Source organism: Equus caballus, chromosome 9 (assembly GCF_041296265.1).
Source record: "Equus caballus isolate H_3958 breed thoroughbred chromosome 9, TB-T2T, whole genome shotgun sequence".
Classification (NCBI taxonomy): domain Eukaryota; kingdom Metazoa; phylum Chordata; class Mammalia; order Perissodactyla; family Equidae; genus Equus; species Equus caballus.
Window position 1 is genome coordinate 6,535,490 of NC_091692.1, and position 22,590 is coordinate 6,558,079.

General features: G+C 39.1%; 2 long non-coding RNA genes across 2 annotated transcripts in view; one reads left to right on the forward strand and one right to left on the reverse strand.

Annotated features, from left to right (window-relative positions):
- Positions 1 to 5,155: 5,155 nt before the first annotated feature.
- On the forward strand, positions 5,156 to 21,869 carry LOC138915362 (uncharacterized). The gene is made up of 2 exons (XR_011421205.1): positions 5,156 to 5,371; positions 19,631 to 21,869. It is a non-coding gene; the product is annotated as an uncharacterized lncRNA (long non-coding RNA).
- The window catches only part of LOC138915364 (uncharacterized), a 102,142-nt gene continuing 90,346 nt past the window's right edge, over positions 10,795 to 22,590 (reverse strand). The window contains exon 3 of the long non-coding RNA XR_011421207.1: positions 10,795 to 10,910. This is a non-coding gene — a long non-coding RNA (uncharacterized lncRNA). The remainder of the gene's footprint in view (positions 10,911 to 22,590) is intronic.

Sequence of the window (22,590 nt, forward strand, 5' to 3'; positions counted from 1 at the left end):
TGGTGGTATAGCTTTCAGCATCACAGTAACACCCAGCTGTCACAGTATGACAACCGACAGACAGGTGATGTGGTTCCCTGACCAGGAAACAACCACTAGACCACCAGGGCTAGCTTGTTAAGGGCCATAAAATCATGCTGTGTTCTCTTTCTCGTGTCACTGACATCCTCTTTTGAGAAAAGAGATTCAGAGATTTCTACCGCACACACTCTGATGCCCTTGACATTCAGTAGAAACTATATGTGGTTCCTAGGGGAAGATTATGGCTCTGTTACGAGAAGTTTTATTCTTTTTGTTGCATGGTATAAAATATTATCGCTTCTGCAGCTGTGTTATCAGTACACCATACAAAGTAATAAAAACTCTAGTCAGTCAAGAAAGACAGATAGAGGCATTATGATGAATCTTCTGAGAAGCCACAAACCCAAACCAGTCTGGCAACAAACAACTTATGCTGAAATCTATCCTAGAACTCTCTTCTCTTCTACTGTTCTAGAGTAGGACCAGCTTCCGGAAACAGGAAAGAATGTCATTTACCAGTGTCCCTTTGAATGTTACTTACTATGTGAAAGTTACTTACTTTATGTCACTTACTAAATGAAAAAAAAAAAAAAGGATTTTTTTTCTCCAATTGAGTATCTTTCCATTGTATTGTATGTTTGCATTCGGGTTGACATAATTATTTCCGAGATATATTTACAAAAACAAAAGTTTGGCTCCATTATAGAACAAAAAATCCTAACTGCCTAGTATCTCACTTGAAAGCAAGAGGGGATATAAATCATAATGGGTAACAAAATAAAAATCACTTCAGAAGTCAGCAAACCTTGTATTTATGACTTTCCATTAAACATGAATGTTGACACTAAATCTTATGAAAAATGTAACAGGTTTCTTTTTGCTTTAAGCTTTGCTGAGCTGGTGGCAGCGCCTCTCATTTTGTGGGGCCAGGCTCGAGTTCTTCCTCACGATTATCTTTCTCAACTTGAAGCCTAGGGCCTTGGTGCTCGGAGGGAACCCAACTGGTTCAAGTCACTAATGTACGTTCAGAAGTAAAACTTGATCTTTCATGCCCACACCCAAGTCATGTAATTTTCAATTGCATACTTGGGCAGTAATTCCCGCTCGGACTTGATCTCTGCCCAATTAGCAGACATATTATTAGTACATTCTTTAAACTTACATAGTTTCATTTCTGTATATGGATTTGTGACTTGGATTCAGAAATAAAGGAGAATCTTAAAATTCTAGAGTTTGGAGGAATTATAGATATCTTCTGCTTCAACTAAAGCCCACTAAGATCCTCTTTAAAAAACAAAATGAAAAACAAAAACAAATGGACATTGTAGATTCATCGCTGTTAAAATAATTACTGTGGCTTGCAAAAAAGAAAAGAAGATTCCCTCAATATAAATAAATCCAACTCAATTTAAATGCTTCTGTGATGGAGGTCTGACTTCCCCACCAAGAAGCCCATTCCATGTTTTAATAGATCTAATTGGGAGAACACCATTATCTCTATTGTGTGGAAATCTGCTTCCAGTAATTTCTGGCTATTGGTTTAGTTTGATCCTCTGAATTAACATAGAATGTCTGCTCACTTATTCTCTCATGGTGGTCCCATAAAGCCTACAAGTATTTGATGATGCTATTTCATCCACATAAAAAATTGCCTAGAGGGGCTGGCCCCGTGGCTGAGTGGTTAAGTTGGCGTGCTCCGCTGCAGGCTGCCAGTGTTTCATTGGTTCGAATCCTGGGCGCGGACATGGCACTGCTCATCAAACCATGCTGAGGCAGCGTCCCACACTAGAAGGACCCACAACGAAGAATATACAACTATGTACCACGGGGCTTTGGGGAGAAAAAGGAAAAAATAAAATCTTAAAAGAAAAATTGCCTAGAGACCCAAATGTATATAAAATACTTGAGAGAAAGAACTATGAATAAAGTTCTATAAAATATATATTATGTGTATATTTGTGAGTATATGTGTGCATGTGAGAGGGAGAGGTATCAATTATAGCAAAAATAATAATGAAAAAGAAAAAGAATTCCAGTACCATTTTCAATTTAGAATAAGATGGAGGCTAGAAAGGACCAAATAATAATGACTTTAACTTGTTTAATCTCACTGTTAGAAAACATTCTGAAGAGTCATTTCCACTCTACTTAACATAATTGGAATATTTGCACAATCCAACGACAGTTGTTCCCTGAAGGAAGCTTTTCCAGGGTAAGCAATAATGTAATCCCAAATTATGAGTTCACTAAGAATACCAAATATATTCAGTCATTATTTAAGTGTTTTAAAACATACTTTCTAGGGGGATAGTAAAATGAAAAATAAGAGGAGGATTAGCATAAGAATTAAGTTATTTCTATCCATTCATATTTGGTCTATGACAATAATAGTTAATAATTGATGATTATGGCAGTACAAGTGTATGGATTTTCAATAGCGATGGGAAATTTAACACTATGATTAGTCATGAAATTGTTTGGTCTCCACTCCTGTTTCTCAGGGAAGTGTATGTCATAATGAAAATATGTGTTATACAAACACACACACAGTTTGCTCACTATTTGAGCCATAACAGGGCCTTTTAGGTTGCTTAGAGAAACTTTCTTTAAAAAATGTCATAATCTTGGGGCCGGCCCAGTGGCATAGTGGTTAAGTTCGGCACACTCTGCTTCAGTGGCCCAGGTTCATGGATTCAGATCCTGGACGTGGACCTACACCACTCATCAGCCATGCTGTGGCAGCGACCCACGTACAAAATAGAGGGAGGTTCGCACAGACATTACTCAGAGACAATCTTCCTCAAGCAAAGAGGAGGATCGGCAACAGATGTTAGCTCAAGGTGAATCCTCCTCAGCAAAAAAAAAAAAATACTCATAATCTTTGTGGCCTCAATTCCCCTTTGTCTTCACTTGAATTCAAAAAGATTATCTTAAAAAGATTATTTAAAAATCAAATTAGACAGAGCAGCTTTTGTCTCTATCATAACCCTATGCTTCCATATTTTAAGATAGGCCAGGCAAAGAAATGCCAGCATCGCTCATAAAACAATAATTTTATTAAGTGTCCACCCTAAAGGCACAATGGTATAGTTGCGAGAACAGTGGCCTAGGATGTAAGAGACCCTCTTTCTAGACTTGGCTTTGCTACAAAATAACTGTATAAACTTAGATTTTTGTTTTTCCTTTGTAAAATGAGAACAGAGTATATCAAAATTTCAAGGATATATATATTAATTTCACAGAGCATCTCTTTAACAACCTAAAAAGAAAGCTGCATTGACAAAAACAACCACAAAACCCTAATTTTGTCCTTTAATCATTTGTCATCTAATTTAAGGGTGAAATACAATAGAAAACTCAAATATGTGACATGGACTGTTTTCAGTCTCAGACTCCTAGGCAAATTTCATAATATAACCTTTATTGTTGTGGCCCAGCCCCCTTTTGCCCAGCAAGATCTCGCTGAAGGCGGCATTATAAGCAGCGAGGTGGGAAAGTTTCTGAGTCAAGGAAACCGCAAGTGAGAAATTCTCAGTGATCGGGGGATGGGGTCCTCCAAAGCATCCACAGTAACGTCTCATGAAGAAGAATAGTCAGCTTTAAATATCGCTAAGCACAAAATAAATTTCAGCTACATTTAAATTTATTATCCAGATGGAAATAAGTTTGAGGTCAAGCCATTCCAGTCAAATGAGACTTCTTCTACCCTTTCTTTTTCCTCTCTTCCCCAACACTAGAGCTGCCTCGTGGAGGCAGGAGGGTAGCTAAGGAGGAGTGTCCACCTTTCCTTGATGGAGGTTTTCCACTCTGCAGAAGCTGAGCGAGGGCAGGAAAGTGCTTTCTGCTTGCACAATGAGGCTCGCTTTTAAACCTACCGGTCACAGCCCTATTGACTCAACACCTGTGAAAATACGCAACGGCACTCCTGCTCTCTTACGCTTCCTCCTTCTTCCTTAGCCCCATTCTTGCTTTCCTCCTTTTTTCCTACCTACCAGGGATTTCTACCGTTTCTTGAAAAAATTGCCAGAGTCTATGCCAAATGCATTATGTACATCAATCAAATCAACTGATGCCACTGAAAGCAAATGGCAAGAAGACAGCATCAGGGAATCTGAACATGAAAACCTCACTTTCAGGTTCCTGGGAGATTTTTTGCTATCACTAGACACTCAATGATGACAGTACCATTCTGCGCATGATTCCATGGGCTGAAGAAAAGGTAATTAAGAATATTAATGCTCTATTAGAAATTAGTGACCATTCATGTAATTAAAAAACAAAAAGACAATCTGAGAATGGATTTTGTGGTCAAAGAAACTTAGGTACTAGAAAAACCATGGCGATTAAGCCTCTGTTAATCTTCTATTTATTATTCAGAGATTACATCACCTTTTCTCTTCACCTCCTTAAGATCCATGAGGCAGAGGTGGGAGGTTCTCTTTGAAGGCTACACGTTTAACTTGCTTGTTTAGTTTCCCCTTAACTTCAGCAAGAAGAAAAATTGTGGGGACATGTATATTACTTACAAATAAATTCAATGTCATTCCCTTTTCTTCTCCACACCGTCTCCACACTCTCACTGAACTTTTCAAAGAAAAGTTAATCTATTCCATTTTGCAAACTTATTTCTGGAATTGTCCCTGGTACCCAGGATTATCTAAGGTATATGATCGCCTCTCCATCTCTCACAGTTTTCCTCTTAACTAAGTAAAAAGTGGGAATAGCTTACAGGAATTTCTGAAATAAGATTATTAGGACTTATAAGGAACTTTTATAAAAGGCTTTGACCTACTTAAAAGAAATGGGTCCGAACTTGTAGGCACCTATTGTCAGTTTGAATAACACTACCTTCCAGAGTGGTGCTTTGCAGGAGTTCCGGTATGTTCAGAACTTCCATCCAAATTCTATAATAAGCGTCAGATTCATTAAGAAGAACTCGTTCATTTTCGCTGTGACTACATTAAGGCCAGGCTTAAGGTGCCTCCAACTTCTGAGTGGCTTACTTTGCCATTGCTCTTTCGGACTAATGAATGAACAATACTAAGATGATCTTAAAGTGGTTACTCACACATGAGATCATCACACTGGTGCCCCGCCGTATGTTATTAAATTGTCCCCGTTCACAGCATATTCCAGAAAACACTTTCAGCTAGAGTGCTAACACTTGCAGTTAGGGAGTAGGTCAGAGTGACAAGAGTCCAAGAAGACAGCTGAGTCATCCTGGGTGGAATATATAAAGTCCCTGTGCTGCACTAGGACAGAGGTAACGCTTCCTCTGAGCTCCCAACCTCTTCAACAAACATCAAAAGGTAGGACTGAAATGGAGAGTGGGAACACTCATTTACAGCAGGTAAGTTTGTAAGTAAGTACAACCACTTTGGAAATCTGTTTGGAATTATCTACTAAAGTTGAACACGTATACCAAGAGACGTGTACAAAACTGTTTATAGTAGTGTTATTTGTAATAAGTCCCAAATGGAAATAACTCACATGTTCATTGACAGTAGAACGGATTTTTAGCGTGGTGTATTCATGCAATGGAATAGCATTCAGCAAGGAAAATGAAAGAAATACAGCTACGTGCGCCACGTGAGAGAATTTCATAATGTTGAGCGAAAGAATCCGCACACAGATTAGAAACCTGAATATTCTACTTATAAAAAACTCAAAAATACGTAAAACTACTCTATGGTGTTGGAAGCCACAACAGTGGTCTCTTTGCGGAAGAGAGAAGGGGGAGCCATTGGGAAGGGAATGAGGGGGCTTCCGAATTGCCAGCAGAGTTTTCCATGTGGAAGATGATTACACAAATGGGTTCACGTGATACGTCACCAAGCTGTGCACATAATATTTGTGCAATCTTCTTTATCTAGCATTGGGCTTTCGTCAGGAATGCTTATTTTTTAAAAGAAAATATAAGCATTAGTAAAAGAACTATGAAATATCTTGTGTCTCAGAAAAAAAATAGTAAATGGTTCAATAAAATTCTACATACGTTATTAATCCTAGCTTGTAAAAGAGTCCTCTTAAATTATTTTAATTAGTTTGGGCATATCCACTTAGAAGTTTTTCTTTTGTTGATTTTAACCTCTCAGCTGAGTGCAGCTAGAGCTGGTGGAGTTCAGCAATTAGGGAAGTGGATTTTGAGGGAGCGGCATAACAACTTTTGATCTCCCACTTTACAAGGTTACACTAACAACTGCAAGGGTAATATGTAACCAAGAAATATCTGAAGCCTCCTTTGGAGGCTGCATGGTGGGGTGGAAAAAGTGTGGAATTTGGAGCCGGATGGAACTGAGTCTGAATTTTAGCTCTGCCACATACTAGCTGTATGATCGTGAGCAAGTCACTTATGTTCTCTGTTTCCTCATCTTTAAAGGAGGATCATAATATCCAATTAAATAGGGATTATATCACATACATATGTATGTATATTACAAATGGCATATATGATTTTGTGAATGGTAACTATTATGAATAGAATCACTTAACTTGTTTGCTAACAAAGTAAGTAAACTGAACCAATATAAAACGTAAGTTTTCTTTTATTCTCAAGGTTTTTGCTACATTTTAAATGTTCCAAAAGCAGAGCTTTAGGCCCCAGCAAAGAACTAGTCTATCCCAAAATGTCTGAAGCTGGTCTTCTCTGTGGTCCCAGACACTTTCTTCAGAATCTAAGCTGCCCTATATGCGCCTGAGGCTGAGTTGGTACTGCAGTATAACTAATGTCCCCCGTATGGGGACTTCAGATCTCTTCAATGACTTTCACTTGAACTTTGATCATGGACTGCTTCTAGGAAAAGAATACACTGGAGACGAGGCTAGAACATGAACGCTGGAAAGGCAAAAAGAACATTACTGTTAACATAAACGGTCAAGGGAAGAAAATACATAATTTCTACATATTCATATAATCCATTAAAAGAAACATATAGAATAGGAACTTAGTGCATAGTGTGTTATAGGTAAGCTTAGACATCAACTATACAACCAGCAGTATACAGCCTAAGTATTAATATCTTAAAATTGGAGTTTCTTATCTATACAGTGGATATAATTAGAGCTTTTAAATTTTTCTTTAAAAAAAAGAAATGATTTAATTCTTTAATTCTTAAAAAAAGATTTTATTAGTTTCTCCGTTTATTTGTTTGTTTTTTATATTTTCGAAAAATACATCAGTCTGAAACTACTTGTGGGGAGTGGAGAGTTGTGGAATTAATACAGACCACTTTCCCTCCCATGAGCCCAAAGTATATTAAAAATGATGTCATTTGTCATTCATTTGTGAATTCCATTTGAATCACTCCCTGTTACAACCACAGATCTTTATAGATAAAAGAGGCCTCAAGAGCTTATTCTGGTCCCGTAGCCAGAAAGTCAAAAAATTATTGTCTCCATCTTACCTGTCTCTGAAACTTCCTCCCCCAATTTTTTTTGACCTAAAAGTATTGGTACTGACATAATTTAATTAAGCACGTGTGAAACTGCAGTGTTCCAGAATCTGCAGTTGATATAATTAAAGTGAAATGCAAAGTGTGTAGCTCCATACCATTTCTTAATGTCACACTCCATCACTTCTGTTTAATATCAAATTGCAAGAGGTATTTTTCATCTGTTAATTGCATTTTACATGCCCTTCATCATTGGCCTCGAAGCAATTAAATTTGAGAAAAAATTATTGAAGCAGGGAGTAAGGTGCAAAATAATCAAGTTCACTACAGCTGCTTTCACTCAGTGATGTCTCCAGCAGATAAATTACGATTCACCCTTTCATTCTATTATAGCTATTTCATTCTAAAAAATATTTAGAGTAAAAACTGATGGATCTAGAGGAAGATTTTTATTTTCAGAATATTTGTGAAAATCTAGCAAAGAGAAAGCAGCTTATTTCTAATACTGTATTATAGAAATTTTTATTCTTTACATAAAGCACACGTTATTAGCAAACTCTAAAAATGAAATTAATAATCTGTCAATTTTCATTATGCTGCATCCATGTATCCCGTGAACCACAGAGTATTCCTGGAGGTTTGATGTTTCAGAGATTCTCCATAGACGGAGAAGTGACAACTGACGCGGAGGACCTGAGAATCTGACTGCTGGTCCGTAGGAAACCTAGCCCATGATATTTTTGAATATTGGGTTGAACCATATGAAATTGCCATATTTGTAGGTTAAAAATGGTCAAATCCAGGTAATTTCATATAATACAACCAAATAGCTGATGGGTTTTGAATACAGGCGTCTTGGCGTATCTGGAAACATCATGGAGTTCTTTCACCATTGAATTGATGTGAATATATGTTTTGGAACTATTCTCTGATCAAGGGCCCTCCTGTTTTCTGCTCTCTAGCTTTTCCCTGTCCACGCACTCCTTTATCCCTTGAGTGGATGGCTTCTCTCCTATCGACCCAATGGAAACTCCTCTCTCCAAAACCACTGACGATCATCAGGAAATGGCCAAATCCGAAAACCTTCCCTGATCTCCTCAGCCTCTCTACAGCCTTGGACAACTTGATCACTCTCTCCTTTAAAATTCTTCCTTCTTTCATATCTGTGTCACTGCATCACTTGTTTCTTGACTTATCTCTCTAAATTTTTGTCTTTTCCATTCACCACCTAAGTGAAGCCGTTCCGATAGTCTCCAGCTTTTTCTTGCTCGACAGATTTATACTTTCACCCTAATCTGCTTCACCCTGGGCAAACGAGCTCCCTTTCTGCTTTCTGGCCATGGGAACATACACACCACTACACTCTTACCTGTTACTCTGGCCGCCATCTCTCCTTTCCTCTTGCTCAGTGGAGAGGTGTCCCTATTCCTATTAACCCAACTTGTGCTATCACCTGCCTTCAGCCATCCTGGGGACACTTCTCGCTGATCTCATCACTTGTCCTACATCCTCACACCTTCTTACAGGCTCTTTCCCTTCACTATATAAACTTGCTTGATTTTCTCCTATGATAGAAAGAAAAATCTCTTGACCCTATGCCACCCTCTCGCTACTGCCCTGTCTCCCTTCATTCATTCAAAATTAAGCTTAAATGTTCTAATTTGTTTTCTTCTTAATTTCCTATAACTTTTCTAACCTAACGTCTGAGGTCTGTCACCTCCAGAAGGTGATTCTGATAAGAATTTGATGGGCGTAGTCTATTTGGGAGACAATCCCAGCTAGGGGATTGGGGAAGTGAGTCAGGGGAGGCAAAGAGCCAATACAGGATGTGTCAGTGCCTCGGGGACTACTGTGGGAAACCGTGATTTGAATGTCATTGGGGACATTTGAGAAACTAGGTGGCATGTGTCTGAAAGTTTTCCCTTCTTGGGGGTGGGAATACTGAGGTACTTAGCAATCAACCCTCATCCTGGATCATTGAGGGTTGCTCCTGGGGGCATGAACTCTCTAGCACTTCCAGCCCGCTCCAAGACAAAGCTGGGCTCCTTCTAGCCTCAAAGGTAGAAAGTAGCAGTGGTGGCAGTAGGAAGCCATCAGTAGAGATGGGACTGGCGAGTGCTAAAGGGTTACGGGAGGAGCACCAGCTGTGTCTGCTACACCCACAGTAATTAGACTCCTGCTTTTACTTCCCATTTAGGGTGAGGAGCCATGATCTCATAATTGCAACGCCTACTGAGATTTCATTTGTCCTCCATGCCCCTGACCTTTCTGTGTGCCCCAGTTCTTATCCTCCTGGATACTTTCCCCTCCTTGGCTTCTAAGAAGCCACTCTTTCTGTCTTCTTCTGCCTCTGTGCCATTTTTGTCTCCTTTTCAGTTGTCTCTTCTCCCAGTGTTGATGCTTCGCAGGGCTCTGCTTTGGATTTCTCATTTTACACACTATTCCTAAGCCATCTCTTCTAATTTTCTGACTTCCACAACCGCAGACATGACGCTGACTTCTGAACCTGTATGTTCAGCCTGGACTTTTCTCCTCGGTCGCAGCCGTATGTCAGATTGCATTCCAGGCTTCCACGTCCCCGAGTGCGTGATCGTCTTAACCCAACTGTCAGAAGTACTTGATCCTTGCGCTCATGAAACAGAAGCATTATGCTCCCTAAAGGCACATGTTCTTCCTCGTGCATTCCTTCTTGGCTAACCAGGAACACAACGGAAAACCTGCGAGTCTTTCCCTTTGCCTTTTTGTTTACTCTTCACATCCAACTAGTGACCAAGCCTGGACAGTGTTACCTTCTCCATGCTCTCCGGTCCAATCACTGCTGCTCTTTCTCTTCCCACCATCTCAGTGCCCCCTCCTTACTCGTGTTTGCCTCTAACCTCACCTCCTCACGCTGTAACCCTTGCCCTTCTGCCAGAATGGTATCTCAAAAACAGGAAGCTGATCAATTGTGTACAGAAAAAGCCCAAATTCCTTACTATGATATGAAGGGCCTCCATGAACTGGCCCCCGCCGGCCTCTCCAGCCTTATGAATCATCATTTCTTCTGCCTGCTCACCGTGTGCTCTAACATTATAATTTCCAACTTCTTCCATAGAATTCCAAATCTCTATGAATTTACTTCTTTATAGCATATACCAGGCTATGTAATCTAAGAATTTTACAAATATTAAATTATTTAATCCTCATAACAACCCTAAAATATATGTACTGTTATTATCCTCATTTCATGGATGAGGAGATTGAGGCTCAGAGAGGTTAAGTGACTTGACCAATGTCACACAGCTAGTAAGTGGCAGAGCCAGGATTCAAATCCAGGCAATCTGGCTACAGAGTCATTGCTGTTGACCCCTCTACCACAGTGAGCTGGAGTCATTCATCTCACCTCTCTCTGTGTGGAGCATCCTCACCCCACTTCTCATGGCTCCTTCTCTGTGGAATCTTCTTGATCCTTCACTGCTTTGATAGGCTTGACCCCTCTCTGTCTCCTTCGAACCCCCTCTGTAATGAGTACAAACATACGTTTATTTCCATATGTGTCTCCTTTTAGTATAAACTTCTTGACGGCCACTCCTTTACTAGTTTCTATAGTTTTCTCTGACTCTAAATGTTGAGTGTTCCAAGCTTAAAGGCTTTCAGCTCTTTTTCTCTCTATCTACACCCATTCTCTTGGTGGTTTCATCTGCTTCGGGCTGCAAACATGGTCTGTACGGGACAACTCCCACATTTATATCTCCTGCTTCAAATTGGGTCCTGAACGCCAGACTCCCATGTAAACCAGCCTCCTCCATGACTTCACTTGGTTGCCCCACGGGTATCTCACAGTTAGCCTGTCCAATGAAAACGCCTCGCTCCTTCCCACAAAGTGCATCTGGATCTTCTCCATCCCAGCCAGTGACAACGCCATGCTTCCAATGGCTCAGGGCAGAAACACGAGAGTCAAAAGATTTCCCTTGTTCTCTCACGCCCCACAATCAATCAATCAACAGATCCTCTTGGCTCTACGTTCAAAGCGTGTCCAGAAGGCAACAACCGCTCTCTGCCTCCTCTGCTATTAACCTGGCCTGGGCCACCCTCATTTCTTATCGGAGCCAGCCTTCTCACTGCTTCTATCCTGCCCACTTTAGTTATTCCTCCCAATGGAAGCCTGAGCGACACTATCAGAATTTAAGTCACATGGTGTCACTCCTCCACTGAAATCCCTCTAGTAGAAGCCAAGTCATGTCACCAGCCTGCACAAGCTGGTCCCTGTTACCCCGACCTCATTACCTTCTATTCTACCTCTGCTTATTCTGTTGCAGAAACCCTGCCTTCTTGCCATTCTTCCAGTGCCCCAGGCGTGTTCCCGCACCCCAGGGCCTTTGCACTTAGTGTTCCTGCTGCCACTTGCTGCTCCACCTGGAACATTTGTTCTCCGTCTGCCCTTGCTCCATTACTTGCCTCTGGTCTTTGCACAAAAGTTATTTCCTCCATGAGGCCTTCCCTGATCACCCTACTTAAAACCGAAACCCCTAACTCTCACATCCTCTAGCTGCCTTTCCAGGATTACTTTTCTCCTTTCACTGTCTAACAGTATACATTTTACTTATTACTTTTGTTTTCTGTGCCTCCCCACTAGGATCTCAATTTCCTGCAAGTTCATTGCTCCAAGCCCAGCACCAGGCACAGCCTGTCATATAATACGTGCTCCAAAAATGTTGGCTATTACTCTCCCCAACCTTTAGCTCGGTGCCCAGAACACTTAGGTCTTTGATAAATGCTAGTGAATGGATGAGTACATTCGTGATTAAATATGTTCTTTTTATCGTATAGCTAAACTATCCTAAGATCTCTCTGAAGACAACCCCAGTCTCTATTTCTATTCCAAACCTCTCTCCAAGCCTTAAAGTTGCGACACCAACAGCCTCTTTGTTTATCTCATCCTGGATGGTGTAGCATCTCCAGCTCTAACAGCCTAAAGTTAAGCTTGTCTCTGGACACTCACCTCCCAAGCTCGATTAGCCTTCTAATTCTTTTATTTCTGTTCAAGTTATTATCATCCCTCTGTCACCAGTCATTTTGGTACCCACTGACTTCTGTATCCCAATATCTAAATAATTTTCAAACGCCAAGTGTCTACCTAGACAGTGTTTCTCTAGTTTGTCTTTTTCTTTCATTCCCACTGATAATGTCCTCATCAGACCTTGACGATCTCTTTATTCTGTCAGTCCCATCAGCCATTCAGTTCTCCATCCATCTCTTTGTACATCAGCAAACATTTTTTGAGTCCCCACTGTACTAGGTACTTGGCTGGGATTGTACAGAAGTGCTGTGAAATGGTTTCCTTGATCAGGAAAAGTGTCACTTGCTAAGACAAATTGCTACAGTATCTTTGTTTCAATCCTTCGACTGTATTGTTAACATTAGTTTGTATGCCTGGGTAAGCAAAGCCACATCCTGAATCCATGCCAGTCAAAACCCACTCGCATCTTGTGCTAAAGGCAGGGGTCTAAGATAGTTCACTTGCCATCTGTGTGTTGGTCCTTTACCCCTGGGAATATGGTCCACTGTCTTTTGTAAATATTCTGTCTTGCTGACAAACTAGACAATTACAGTTAACAATTTGTACTTCTTCTTGTGCTCTGGTAAAGGACATCATTTAGCTCAGAGCTGGGTGGCTCAGTTCCTCCTGTGACCACACATGTCATGTACCGAAATGGCCACCTCTAGGAAATTCACCAAAGCACCTGCCCGTTGGTCTCAGTTCCCCTCTGATCTTGGTAAGGGATTATATTTTGTATTATTCGATTTATTTACACGCTTCTGTTAACACCCCTTTTTCCCCAGAACTTTGTTTTTAGTGAGAACAGGATCAGTATTTTAGTAATCTCTTGTACCTTCAACACTATTTGAACATATTAGGGGGTCCGTGTGTGTTGAGAGTAATTGAATAGAATTGCTTACAGGTTACACTCACTTTGAACATATATAGCCGTTTTGGCTTTGTATATAGCTGTCCATAACATGGACGGTAGAAACTGTACATCCGAACAATAACGTTTCCTCAAGGATGAGTCAAGAGGCCATTCCTTCTTCAATTCAGCCAATAAGAAGGAAAAATTCCCTTGATCTTTAAGGATTAGAATTATGACAGCAGCTCCCTCTGTTGATCATTTTAGAAATGGCATAGCATTTGAAGCTACTTTACACAGCCCTAAATTAGAAGACCTGCTCAAAAGTAAAATATTCATTAAACTGGAATAAGCCATTGAAGACGCATTTGAAATTTTACTTGTTTGAGACTACCATTCTGAAAACAGAAGAAGGAAATAAATAATATGATATTAAGAGGCAATTTCATAGAGCGTCTCCTTCCCTGTTGGTCATTATGCTAAACAAACATAAACTGTGTTTAGGAGAATCAATGATAATGAGTCTAACATAAACACCACTTCAGGCTCTCTGAAGATAGTGCTTATCAAGTTTTAGTTTGCATCAGGATAATCTGGACAAGTGCTTCCCAAGCTTCAGCATGCAACCGAAATCACCTGGAGGGCTTGATAAAACATGGATTGTTGGGTTCAACCCACAACATTTCCGATCCAGTAGCTTTGTGTTGGAGCTGAGAATTTGCATTTCTCATATTCCAAGAACCGCTACTCTAGACCGTGGCTACTAAATGTGATCTACAAGATGGCAGCAGCAGCATCGCCTGAGAGATTTGAGCCACACAGAATCTCAGGCCCACCCCATACCTACTGAATCAGAATCTTCTTTCTCTAATGACTCCTGAGTGATTCATCTACACATTAAAGTTTAAGAGGCATTGGCTTAGAGCAGGGGTGGCAAACTTTGTCAGTTAACGGCTGGATAGTAAATATTTTAAGCTTTAGGAAGATAGAGTCTTTGCCACATCTACTCAACTCTGCCATCTTAGCACACAAGCTGCCATAGACTGAGTGTGGGTGTGTGCCAATTAAACTTTACTTATAAAAACAAGCAATGGGCCAGATTTGGTCCACTGGTCATAGTTCATTGACCTCTGGCTTAGAATGTGTGTGTTTATGGGTTTTGCTGTGTTTTGTTTTTGAATGTAGTTTCACTTCCCAGAGTTTCTGTGCCGGTCTTCTAGGGTTAGACCTACTATTTGTATTTCCAACAAGCATCTGAGGAAGTTTTGATTGAGGTGGTCAGCAGATCGTACTTTGAGAAATACTTTCAGTCATGATTTTCCTTTGCGATATCGAATTATTTTATCAGGTATTTATGGTTTTCTTTTAAATAGCTCATAGAAAGAAAAAAAATCTCTCATCTATTCGTCTTTTCAACAACACCTTCCACGTTATCCCAAATGTTGCCCACACTAGGGTTAGGCTGGTACGAATTGTATGTATTTTTCCCCAACAGAGCACACTAAACACCGTAAGAAAACTGGGCTCCTTAGCAGTTGCTTCTGCACACATTTTCCCATAAGGAAAGAGGACACACTGCATGCGCATTTAAGCAGGAAACTCATTACAGAAGAAAATTAGAAGCAATGGGAAGTGCAGATCCTTCTTTATTTCTGCTCTTATTTTTTCAGACCAAAACTCATCCGCTCCAGCTAAAGTCTTCAGGGAATAGTTTTATGGCTAAAGCAAAAAAAAGGTATTGTGCATCTACTTTCTCTCGATTCTATATCAAGCAGAGAAAGGGAGGGGAAACACACAGCTGTGAAGTGGACTTTGTTCCCATTCTCTAAATGTCTAGTTGCTTCTTTTATAAAAGTAGATTTGAGTTGATATTTTTTGTCCCAATAATATCATCCTTTCTCACCAGCTCCGTTTTTCCCCCCAGAAGCACTCGCTCTATAATAAGTCTATGAACTTTTCTGCTGCCATTCTTCTTACTTTGCATAAAAGAGTTCTGGGAGGCAACACATGGAAAGAAATTTAATTGTTAATGAACAGAGGCGAAAATTACAAACATTACGTTTTTAATATATTTTTAAAAGATGTGCTTTTCTCAATATGTGTAAAAAGATGTCTAGATTTCTCTTAGCCATTCCTTCCAGCTGCCTTAAAGTGTAGTTTGAAATTGTAAGGTCCTTGGGGGTTAATTTTTTTTTAAATAATCCTTTCCTAATTATTAAAACAGTACTGATCGTTGTTAAAATTTTTTAAATGCAGATAAACAACAAGAAATCACACATAATGCCCTTACCCAAAGATAGTCTCTACTAACTTAAAAAAATAATTTGAGGGGAAATTCCTATAACATAAAATTAACCATTTTAAAGTGAATGATTCCATGGCATTCAGTATATTCACAATATTGTGCAACAAGCACTTCTATTTGGTTCTAGAACATTTCCATCACTCCAAAGTGAAACATCTTGCCCATTATGCATTCTCCTCATTCCCATCTCCACAACCCCTGACAACCACTAATCTGTGCTCTTTCTGGGTTTATCTATTCTGGATATTTCGTATAAATGGAATCATGCAATATGTGACCTTTCGTGTCTAGCTTCTTTCATGCAGCATGTTTTTGAGCTTCATGCATGTTATTGCATGCACCACTACGTAATTGACTTTTATGACTGAATAATATTCCATCGTATAAATATTCCACATTTGTTTATCCATTTATTCATCGATTGACATTTGGCTGTTTCCACCTTTTGGCTATAGTGAATAATGTTGCAATGAACATCGTGTACAGGTACTTGTCTGAGTGCCTGTTTTCAATCCTTTGGGGTAAATATCTGGGTCATATGGCAATTCTATGCTTAACTTTTTGAGGAACTGCCCAACTGTTTTCCACAGTGGCTGAACCATTTTGCATTTCCACCAGCAATATACAAGGGTTCCAATTTCTCCACATCCTCGCCAATACTTATTTTCTTGCGTTTTTTAAAATTATGGCCATCCTTGTGGGTGTGAAGTGGAACTTAATTGTGGTTTTGATTTGTATTTCCCTAGTGACTGATAATGTCGAACATCTCTCCGTGTGTTAGTCATTTGTATACCTTCTTTGGAGAAATGTTTCTTCATTTCTCATATTCATTGCTTATTTTTTAATTGGATTGTCTTTTTGTTGTTGAGATGGAAGATTTTTTTATTTGTTCTGGATGCTAGACCTTTATCAGAAATATAATTTGGAAATATTCTCTCACATTCTGTAGATTGTCTTTTTGCTTTCTTGATAATGTCCTTTAGCGTGTAAAAGTCTTTAATTTTAATGAAGTCCAAAGGGTCTATTTTTTCCTTGTTGCTTATGCTTTGGGGGATCATATCTAAGAATCCATTGTCCCATCCAAGGTCATGAGACTCTACTCCTACTTTTTTTCCTAAGAGTTTTATGGTTTTAGCTCGTATTTAGGTTGTTGATCCATTTTGAGTTGATGTTTATATATGGCGGCAGGTAGGGGTCTTAATTCACTCATTAGCATGTGAATATTCAGTTGTCCCAACGCCATTTCTGAAGAGACTGTTCGTCCCCCATTAAATGTTCTTGGCATCCTTGTTGAAAAGAAATTGGCCATAGACGTATGAATTTATTTCTGGACTCTCAATTCTGTTTTACTGGTCTATATGTCTATCCTTATGCCAGTACCACAGGGTTTTGATTGTTGAAGCTTTGTAGTAAGTTTTGAATTTGGGAAGTGTGCATCTTCCAAATTTGTTCTTCTTAAAGATTATTTTGGCTATTTGGAGACCCTCGTAATTCCATATGAATTTGAAAATCTGCTTTTCTATTTCTGCAAAAATTACCATTGGAATTTTGATAAGTATTACATCAAATCTGTAGATTTCTTTGGGTAGTATAGATGTCTTAACAATATTAAGTTTTCCAATCCATGAACACAGGATGTTGCTCCATTTATTTAGGTCTTTAAAAAGAAATGTTAATAGTGCTTTGTAGTTTTCGGTGTGATTATTTGTTTAGGGTAAATTTCTGAAGAGAAAATATTTTGTGTTAAAAGTATACAAAATTCAAAATATATCATCAAATTTTCCCCTAGAAAGTTTTGCCAAATTACACTTCCATTCAATCTTCACCAGTTTGAGGGGTAGAAAATTGTATTTCTTTGCTTTAATTTTCAGTTCTTTGATTCTCAGTGATATTGATACCTGTTCATGAGCTTATTGGTCATTTATAATTCTTAGTCAGGAATATTTATTTGTAACCATTCCTCAATAATGACTGACTTTTAAAATTGAATTTACAAAACTTATATATCTGGTTGCCAAAAACTAATACGAATGAAAGTGAGAACATTATTATTATTACTGTTTCATCAGTGATGTTGAGTATCTCCTACAATATATTTACTGATATACAATAAAACATATTAATCTCAAAACCCCTTTATTTTAATTTTATGGATAATTAATAAATCAGAATATTTAAGAAGAGGGAATAGTTTGGTTTGTCTTTTATTATACGTTCTGCTTGGAACTATGACTCTATTTCTAAACAGTAAGACTTCAGCAACTAAAGATGAACATATGTCTTTGGCACTAGGTACACCCCATGTTCCTACTTAAGTTGGCACTGCAGTTGAACTTTACAGAAAAGACCTCAGAGACCATGTAGTGTAGCTCCCTAATTTTATAGATGAGGAGCGTGTGGCCCAGGCTGGTGATAGAGTCCAACACAGGGCACAGTCAGCCAGGGGCAGGATCCAAGTTGCCACGGTCCCTCCAACAGGCTACAGTTGTGTCTAGTGTAGCCAGCAAAACAGTGTAAGACCTGGAAGGCTGTGGGCTCCCTCTTTGGTCCCCAAGGCTAAAAATGGCTGCCACAATCTAATCAATCCTTAGAACAAGTAGTGGAAAAAAATATGGACCCTTTCAGCGTTGCTAAATGTGTTTTTCTTGTCACACATAGACCCTAGCTAAGGCTATGCCAATATTTCAGGTATTTCCTCCTTCCAAATCGTCTTCTCACTTATATTAATAGCGCAACCAGAGAAAGCAGTATCTTGTCGTAGTCAAGAGTCTGGCTCCTGGATTCAGAGTTTCTGAGTTTGACTTTCGGCTCAGTCACTTGCTAGCTACAGATGCTTTCAAGCCTCACAGTTTCATCTATGAAATGGAGATGATTAGAGTCATAAAATCCACATCTGGTCCACCACACGCCCAGCTGGGATCGGTTGCAGAGACACCAGAGAAGACCTGAGACAGCGAAAGAGACACATGGGTTTATTGGGAGCCACTTACAGGGAGGTCCAGTGGCGGCTGGCTGGACGGCAACGTGCACCTGCTGCTGCGGGTGGGGAGGGGGTTTCTTATACAGGCGGGGGACACAAAGGCTATATGCCTGCCAGGAGGGGCTGTCCCTGGGACGACCAGCCTTCCCAGGAACAGGAGCTCATGCGGAGGGGCTCTGCATCCCTTTAAGATGCAATGTTCTTTGAGTGAGATAAGCTAGGATCCAGGCTGGCCAGGCCCTGGCTTGTTACAAATCATGGCAGCAGGCGTCCTGCCCAGAAGGGAGCCAGGAGGACTCATGGTTGCAATGGGCTTGTGGGCTTTTGCTTAGCAAGCAAGGCCCTGGCCCTACAACAACTAATAAGATACTTGTGGAAATAAGAAGTAATGCACATAAAGTACTTAACATTGAGATCAGCATATGACAATGGTGAAGACAAGTGGCCGTAAGTGCTCTTTAAAATATTAATAAATTGCAAAATGTGTGCAGACTGCAACTCGTTCACTGAATCTTCTTGGTAGTCAAAAACAAAATGCCTTTGCAGTGCCTGAAATTGTTGACTATTTCAAATTCTGCAACATTGTTTCATTGTGTTTATACCTTTGCAGATGGAGCACTTTAAAGACACGTGACCTAGATTTTTCTTTAACAACATGTGTATTTCTTTAACAAGTCTGGAGATGAGATAATATGCTCATTATAAAGTTATTCAAGACTTAGAATGTGGGAATAATAATAGTTTAAGAAAAGTACATTTCGAAGACTATGAAAAAAACTTCAACATAATAAACTTATTCATAAAGGTGATAACATTTACATATGCCATTTTAACTGTAATTTGGAAAGGTGTTTCAATAAAATAGTAAGAAATTACAGGCTCCTCAATTGGATCAATATGAAGAATATTATATTATGTTACATTTATTTATTAATAAATATAGAGACAATTCTGATAAAAAATTAATAGAATATGAAACAAAGGCAATAAAGATGAGAAAGTATTTTGACATCTAAAAGCTAACTATAACTTTTTTAAACTTCAGGTCATACCAAGAGCCAAATTAATTAAAATGAAGAGAGAACTTTTGAAAAGAAATAATGAATAAGCTTTTGGATTATTTGATAATCAAATTAACGAAGAGGAGTAAATTATATCAACACACTGAAAAAAGATATCAATTTCTTGCTGACTTGACAAGAAATACCAACATTGATTAAGATAACATAAAATTCATAATATGCTACTACAGACGGGGCATTGTTAGCAAACTGGGTGAGGGTTGTAAATGCAAGAGTATTTGAAATTCGTCACTGCTTGAGTAAAATGGAAATGCCCAGAAATCTTACCATTTGTCATATAAAGAAGTAACCAAAAGAGCCAAGAACATACAATGGGGAAAGGACAGTCTCTTCAATATATCGTCTTGGGAAAACTGGACAGCCATGTGCAAAAGAATGAAACTGGACCACTATCTTACACCACACACAAAAATTAACTCAAAATGGATTAAAACTTGAATGTAAGACCTAAAACCATAAAATTCCTAGAAGGAAACATAGGCTCCTTGACATCAGTCTTGGCAACGATTTTTGGGATCTGACTCCAAAAGCAAAGGCAATAAAAGCAAAATAAAGTAGGAATACATCAAACTAAAAATCTTCTACACAGCAGAGGAGATCACCAACAAAATAAAAAGGTAATCTACTGAATGGGAGAAAATATTGGCAAGTCAAATCTCTCATAAGGGATTAATATTCAAAATATATAAAGAACTCATACAACTCAATAGCAAAAAAACAATCCAATTAAAAAATGGGCAGAGGATCTGAATAGACATTTTTCCAAGGAAGAAATATAGGTGGCCAACAGGTACATGAAAAGATGCTCAACATCACTAATCATCAGGGAAATGAAAATCAAAACCACGGTGAAATATCACCTCACACTGGTTAGAATGGCTATTATCAAAAAGACGAAAAATAACAAGTTTTGGGAGGATGTGGAGAAAAGGGAATCCTTGTGCACTGCTAATGGGAATATAAATTGGTGCAGTCAATATGGAAAACATAATGGGGGCTTCTCAAAAAGTTAAAAATAGAACTACCATATGATCTAGAAATTCCACTTCTGGGTATTTGAAGAAAACAAAACACTAACTTGAAAAACTGTATGCACCCCCATGTTCATTGCAGCATTATTTACAGTAGCCAAGATATGGAAGCAACTTAACTGTCCATTGGTGGATGAATGGATAAAGAATGGATAAAGAAGATGTGGTATATATATATATATAATGGAATATTATTCAGCCATAAAAAAGAGTGAAATCTTGCCATTTGAAACAATATGGATGGACCTTGAGGGCGTTATGCTAAGTGAACTAAGTCAGACAGAGAAAGAACAAACACTGTATGATCTCACTTATATGTGGAACTTAAAAGACAAAACAAAACAAAAACCAAGCTCATAGAAACAGAGAACAGATTGGTGGTTGCCAGGGGTTGAAGGGTGAAATGAGTGAAAGGAGTCAAAAGGTACAAACTTACAATCATAAAATAAAAAGTCATGGGCCTGTAATGTACAGCATGGTGACTATAATTAATAATACTGTATTGCAGGTTTGAAAGTTGCTAAGAGAATAAATCTCAAAAGTCTTCAACACAAGAAAAAGAATTTTAGTAACTGTATGGTGCTGATGTTAACTAGACTTATTATGGTGATCATTTCACAATATATATAAATATCAAATAATTATTTTGTACACCTAAAACTAATATAATGTGATAAGTGAATTATACCTCAATTTTTTTAAAAAAAGTAATTAAGTGTATGTAGCCAAAAATGGTATGAAAGTATTATTATAGAGTTGCATCAGGCAGTTAACGAATTTGAAAAGTTATATTATTTTGTGGATTTTGTGATGCCAGGGGAATATGTCAGGTTTTGGGGGTTATTTTCTTTTTCCTTTTGCTGAGAAAGATTAGCCCTGAGCCAACATCTGTTGTCAATCTTCCTCTTTTTTTGCTTGAGGAAGATCAGCCCTGAGCTAACATCTATGCCAGTCTTCCTCTATTTTATGTGTGGGTTGCCACCACAGCATGGCTGAGGAGTGGTGTAGGTCTGCGCCAGGGATCCCAAGCTGTGAACCTGGACTGCTGAAGCAGAGCGCTCTGAACTTAACCACTAGGGCATTGGGCCAGCTCCTATGTCAGCTTTTTAAAATGTGTAATTTGTTGTGATTTTCTTTCCTCAATTGAAATAAATATTCATTTTATAGCTAATTCTGTATTTGTAATTTTCATTATTGTTTAAAAATAAGAACTCCCAAATTGTACAAGTTTCAAGCCCACAAAATCTGGATCTGTCCCTGGGTAAGGGAGATATGAAGGATCAAAGGGAAGAAATTCAGGGGTCTCCATTCTGAGGGGCCTCAGTTGCCAGCTGACTTCTCCTCACAGCTGCTGATGTGGCTTCCATAGCCTGAGAGACCAGTGGAGTGCTGTGGACCTTTCACAGGTTCCCCACCTTTTCTCCCTTATTTACTAGCACTATTCATGTGGTTACAGCAATGGCTGTCTGCCACAACACTGAATCGAGGATGCTCTATAGTATGAAATAGCTGTACAGGTGGCTTCAGGTAAAAGGTAAGCAGAGTGATCAGTGCCAAAGTCAAATGTGAGGATATTGCCTCTTGACACATAAAAGAGCATGCACGAGGCAGCATAACGTAACGCCAAGGTGTTAGGAAATAGGTATTAACCAGAGGCAACTGCAGAATTTCTAGGTAGGTTGGTTATCTGTGTGAAAGGTGAAGATAAGAGACATATAAACTGAGTTTGCATAGCTAGCTCCAGCCTTTATTTAAACTGTATGTTACCTGGGGTGGCTCGCAGCAAGGGGCATGCCAATGAAGACTGTGTGGGCCATGGGGTGGGTAATGCACCTCTTTGCCCATGCCGTCACGGGGGTCTGCCCTGACCCCTTGGCGTCTTGCAGCAAAAT